Below are 6,192 nucleotides of genomic sequence, written 5' to 3'. Positions count from 1 at the left end.
ATTCTTGATCCCAAGATGACCTGGGCATTGGGAAGCAAGCAGGAATGTGTTGGGGCAGCACTTAGGGTGACCATCTGTCCCAGTTTGCCCAGGACTGAGGGATTTCTCGGGATGTGGGATTACCAGTGCTAAAACTAGGAAAGTCCTGGGCATACCAGGATGAATTAATCACCCTAGACACCAGCTGTCCTACCCACTCACAGCTGCAAGATAGTTGACAAAAGAGTATTCGGGGCGCCTGGGTGGCTCAGTTGGTTGAGCGTCCAACTTCGGCTCAGGTCATGATCTCACAGTTCGTGAGTTCGAGCCCCACGTTGGGCCCTGTGCTGACCGCTCAGAGCCTGGAGCCTGCTTCAGATTCTGTGTCTCCCTCTCTCTCTTCCCCTCCCCCATTCACGCTCTGTCTCTCTCATCTCAAAAACAAATAAAAATGTTAAGCAAAATAAAAAAAAAAAGAGTATTCAATAACTGGATGAGTGTGGAAGGAAAAGAAATGTTTAAACCATTGATCTGGGTGGAGGGAGTAGAGGGAATGCAGAGCAGAGATGCAGGTCATCAAAAGTCTGCAAACTGTAGTGCGTAAAACCCATATAGCCCTTCTTTACCTATCCCAAATCACTAAGGCGTGGGGACCAAATGATCAGCGTTTGTTGGACAGCTTTACAGTGAGCTGAAAAGAACCCACATACATTATTCTAACTACACAGATGTTCCCTAGGGGGTAGGAGAATGTCTTAGGAACAACCTATATAATGCAGGGAGAACCTAAAAGGAAGATAGCAGCTATCACAGTGTTGACTGTGTCTGAAGTCCCCTCCGCTCCACATCACATGTGACTCGAGAGGTCTTCTTTCTGTTAAGGGGAGACGAATAGAAAAGTATGAAGGTCTTATGAATGGAAGCACTTATTTTAACATGTGTAAGAAATGGCCAGTAAAGCCAGGAAACGTTAACTCATTTAACAGCAGCAGAGTCAACCAGCCATTTGATCTCTCCGACTCTCAATTTCCAGATTTGTACAAGCTTAGCGCAAATTGGAACTAGATGCTCCCTCAGGCTTCTTTCAGCTCTAAATGCTGTGATTATTCTAGATTCTTCCCAGAATAAAGAGGATGCTGTTTTTACAGGAAAACTGCACTGGGGAGTTTTGTTTAAATTCACTTAAAGTGCAGGGGAAAGTCCAAAATGTGGCAGGATAACTGACCAGGGATAAAATCCAAGAAGACTTGGAGGTGGGGTGGAGGGCGCTTGGCTCAGACAGACCAAAGTCCTTGGAGAGGAGAAACCACATGGGGGGAAGGGTAAGCAGCCTTTCCGGGAGGCCCCTCGCCCCCCCGCCCCCCCACTGAACACCCCACCAGGACTTCAGGGTCTAAACTGGGCAGTTTTCACGTGGGACATAGAAGAGTGTTTGGGGTCCCGGGCAGGAGGGCTTTCCTTCTGTAGACCCCCAAGGAGCTCTGATTTGAATTGAGGACAGAATCCCAGATTTTCATGAAGGAGGAATCCTGTGAGGAGTGGGGCTAAGGAAGGGGATGGCTCAAGAGAAGAGACTAATGATGGCGGGAGGCTAATTACATTAGGATGATCTGAATATCTTCGGTTTCCTTAGTAAAAAAAAAAAAAAAAAATGGTAGCATCAGCCTTCAATATGTTCACAGTTAAGTTCTGATCTTTTAAACCTGGCTTGAAAAGAAAGATTATGGGGAAGGAATATCATCCACCTATTCTCAGAAAACATGGCACTGACGTGGATACGGGGTAAATATACTTTGGGGAAAACCTTCTGATGCTCATGGCTTTGACCAAAAGCAGCTCAAGAAAGAATACGATATACTCTGCAGGTCAGGAGATGAGATTTCAAAAGATGGGCTTGTAAGCAGCTGTGGCAATGAGAAACCACATTAACACAAGGTTAGTTCAGAAAGTGACTAATACATTTACTGCTTTGGACGTAACTTTCTTTTTTCCTTAAAATTTTTTTTTAAGTTTATTTATTTTGAGAGAGAGAGAGAGAAAGAGAGAGCAGGGGAGGGGTGGAGAGAGAGGGAGAGAGAGAGAATCGCAAGCAGGCTCCACGCTCCCAGCTCCAAGCTCACCACAGGCTCAAACTCACGAACCGTGAGATCATGACCTGAGTTGAAATCAAGAGTTCAGACGCTCAACTGACTGAGCCACCCAGGTGCCCCTGGATATAACTTTCTAAGGTTGTTCACCAACAGCTGAGTTAATTTCATCAAATAAGTAGCCTTATGAAAACCCAGATACGTCCTTTAAAGCAGGGGCTTCTGCTGTTGGGCTGCTCTTTTTTACTTCTATGGTGTGGAGTAAGGCACCAGTTTGGTAAGATCAGGGATGGTCGACCTCGGATTGAAGCACAGTCTGGCTAGGGCCAGCACTGCTCCCCAAATAAGGTTGGCACTGTGAAGTATTCCCAAGGTGAGCAAGATGCTTTGGAAACACAAGGACAGAGAACAGTACCATTGCTATTGACCAGGAGTAGAAAGGAAATGTCAGAAATGTCCCAGAAGGACTGAACATGGCTAGAAAATGCTGTCTGAAACGGATCCCTCAGGACACGGCAAAGTAATCTAGGGTGTGTGTGTGTGTGTGTGTGTGTGTGTGTGTGTGTATGTGTATGTGATGGGGGTGGAGGTGGAAGGGGTGATGATTTGCAACTGACTGGGCAGCAGGCTGAGGAGCATATTAAAAACTATTTCCATTTAGGAAGAACAGTGCTGAAGGTATCACAATTCCAGATTTCAAGATATACTACAAATCTGTAGTAATCAAGACAGCAGGTACTGGCACAAAAGTAGACACACAGATCAATGGACCAGAGCAGAGAGTCCAGAAATAAACCCACCCTCATATGGTCGGTTAATTCACGACAAAGGAGGCAATAATGTACAATGCGGAAAAGACAGCCTCTTCAACAAGTGGTGTTGGGAAAACTGGACAGTTACGTGTAAGAGAATGAAGCTGGACAACTTTCTTACACCATATACAAAAATAAATTCAAAATGGATTAAATGCCTACATGTTAGACCTGAAACAGTAGCATTCCTAGAATGAAACATAGGCAGTAATTTCTTTGACGTCAGCTGTAGAAACATCAATTCTAGTTATGCCCCCTTAAACAAGGGAAACAAAAACAAAATTACACTATTAGAACTGCACCAAAATGAAAAGCTTTTGTATGGTGCAGGAAACCAACAAAACAAAAGACAACATATTGAATGGGAGGAGATATTTGCAAATGATATATCTGATAAGAGTTAATATCCAAAATATATAAAGAACACATACAATTCAACACCAAAACAAAACAAAACAAAACAAAAAGAAAAAGAAACCCCAAGCAATCTGATCAAAAAATGGGCAGAGGACCTAAAGAGATATACTTTTTTTCAAAGAAGATATACAGATGGTCAATAAACACATGAAAAGATGCTCAACATCACTAATCATCAGGAAAATACAAATCAAAACCACAATGAGGGCACCTGGGTGGCTCAGTCGGTTGAGGGTCCGACTCTTGATTTTGGCTCGGGTCATGGTCTCAGGATCGTGGGATCAAGCCCCACACTGGGCTCTGCACAGGGCATAGATCCCACTGGGCTTGGGATTCTCTCTCCCTCTTCTACTGCCCTTCTCCCCCACTGCCCTCTCTCTCTCTCCCAAATTAAAAAAAAAATGAAATGAAAAAATTAAAAAATAAAGGGAAAACCACAATGAGGTATCACCTCACATCTGTCAGAATGGCCAAAATCAAAAACACAAGAAATAACAAATGTTGGCGAGGATATGTAGAAAAAAAGAACCCATGTACACTGTTGATGGGAACGTAAATTGGTGCAGCCACTCTGGGAAACAGTACGGAGTTTCCTAAAAAACAAAACACTAATCTGAAAAGTCATATGCACCCCTATGTTTACTGTAGCATTATTTACAATAACCAAGATACAGATGCAGCCCAAGTGTGCATCTCTAGATGGATCGATAAAGAAGATATGGTATACATATATAATGGGATATTACTTAGCCATAAAAAAGAATGAAATCTTGCATTTGTGAAAACATGGACAGACCTACAGGTTATAATGCTTTGTAAAATAAGTCATCCAGAGAAAGACAAATACCAAATGATTTCATTCATATATGGAATTTAAGAAAGAAAAAAAAGCAAAGAAAGAAGAAAAGACAAACAAAAACCCAGACTCTTCAATGCACAGGACAAACTGGGGGTTGCCAGAGGGAAAGTGGGTGAGTGGGGCAGGTGACATAGATAAAAGGAATCAGGAATCTACTTATTTTTTTTAATTAATTAATGTATTTATTTTGAGAGAGAGAGACAGCACGTGCACACACGGTGGAGGGGCAGAGAAAGAATCTCAAGCAGGCGCCACACTCAGCACAGAGCCTGATGGGGAACTCGAGCTCACGAACTGTGAGATCATGACCTGAGCAGATGCCTAACCGGCTGAGCCACCCAGGCGCCTGAGAGCACACTTTGACAAGCACTGGGTCACGTACAGAATTGTTGAATCATTACATTGTACACCCGAAACTAATATAACATTGCATGTTAATTACACTTGAATAAAAAAATTTATTTCTGCCTTTCACAAAGATGGTGCTGAAGGTGAAGAAGGAAGTTCCTGTCCTTCCCAAAGGCAAAGGCAAAGCAAAGGCTTTGAAGTCCAAGAAAATGGTGCTGAAAGATGTTCACAGTCACACACACACACACAAAAGGAAGATCTGCAGGTCATCTACCTTCTGATGACCCAAATGCCTCTGAAGGCAGCCCAAATATCCTTGAGAGAATGCCCCCAGAAGACACAAGCTGGACCACTGTGCATCATCAAGTTCTCCCTTACTACCCAGTCGGCCGTGAAGAGCATAGAGGACAACACACTTGTGTTCACTGTGGATGTCAAGGCCAACAAGTACCAGATTAAAGACACTGTGAAGAAACTCTATTACCTTGATGTGGCCAAGGTCAACACCCAGATCAGGCCTGATGGAAAGAAGAAGGCATATGTTTGACTGGCTCCTAATTATGATGCTTTTGGATATTGGCAACAAAATTGGGACCGTCTAAACTGCATCCAGCTGGCTACATCTAAATCTAAAATTTTTCACCATAAAAAAAAAAGATTTATTTCCATTTATATCAATTCAATAACTATTCTTATCCCACTGGATGCTCACTGTGTTGGGCTGCCAAAAACATGAAAGACCCCATACGAGATTATACTTTAGTTAGGGTAATACGATATTCACATTCATAATCATAATGTAAAGAAGATTGTAAAATGACATACAAGCATTACAAAGGTTTACAAAGTGTATCATTGAGAGAGAGAAAAAAAAAAAAGATCAGGAAAAGCTTCCCAAATGACAGGCCATTAAAAGCAGACATATTAAGGCCATTATTTAAATGGGAGAGATGGAGAAGAGTGGCCCCGGTAGAGAGAGAATGAGCTGAAGAAAAGTGCCAAAGGCAGGAACACAAGGAAGGTGGTTTTTCTGGAATATTCTTTTCAGAGAAAGCAGCAGTGAGAATTGACAGTGAGGTGGTATTGGTGATAATGAGGTGATATCTATTAGGAGTATGTTGATATCCGACATCCCATGAGATGTTTATAGTGAGCAAATCAATAAGCTGTGGGAACTCCCTGCAGCATGTGAGATTGAGAAGTTATTCTTAGAGCCATGCCTTAATTAGAAAAATATGTCGAGTGTTAGAATGGTTTGAAGAGAGAGAGACCCGGGCTAGAGAGGGCACTTGGACGGGTCTAACAATCCATTTGAGAGGCATGACGGGCTGGAGTTAGAGTGGCCGTGATAGGAACAAGTTGGGTAATACTCACTAGAAACCATCCCAGACAGAATGTACAGAATGTGCTGATTAGATATGGGGCACAAAGCAGTCGGCTCCCAGGAAAGAATGGCAGTGCCAGTCACGGAGACTCTGGAGAAGTGGATTTGTGGGGAGTAGGGAGGTGGGAGGGGGAACATATCAGCAGGTGCCAGTGGGAGCCTCAGGAAGAGATATCCAGAAAAGAGGGAAATGTGGGGGCATGATACAGTGTTATGATTCATCAGAACCCAAATCGTGATGTGAATCACCAAGTAACAAAGAACATTAAGAGCCAAAAAGCAAGCTGAGGAAAGATTCAAGGGGGA

The 6,192-nt window shown here is 43.0% G+C and overlaps 1 pseudogene; it reads left to right on the top strand.

Annotated features, from left to right (window-relative positions):
• The first annotated feature begins 4,594 nt into the window (after positions 1-4,594).
• LOC128315684 (60S ribosomal protein L23a-like) lies at positions 4,595-5,104 on the top strand (annotated as a pseudogene).
• Positions 5,105-6,192: the final 1,088 nt, after the last annotated feature.

This window comes from Acinonyx jubatus, chromosome B2 (assembly GCF_027475565.1).
Source record: "Acinonyx jubatus isolate Ajub_Pintada_27869175 chromosome B2, VMU_Ajub_asm_v1.0, whole genome shotgun sequence".
Lineage (NCBI taxonomy): Eukaryota > Metazoa > Chordata > Mammalia > Carnivora > Felidae > Acinonyx > Acinonyx jubatus.
This window is presented reverse-complemented; position numbering and strand designations above follow the sequence as displayed.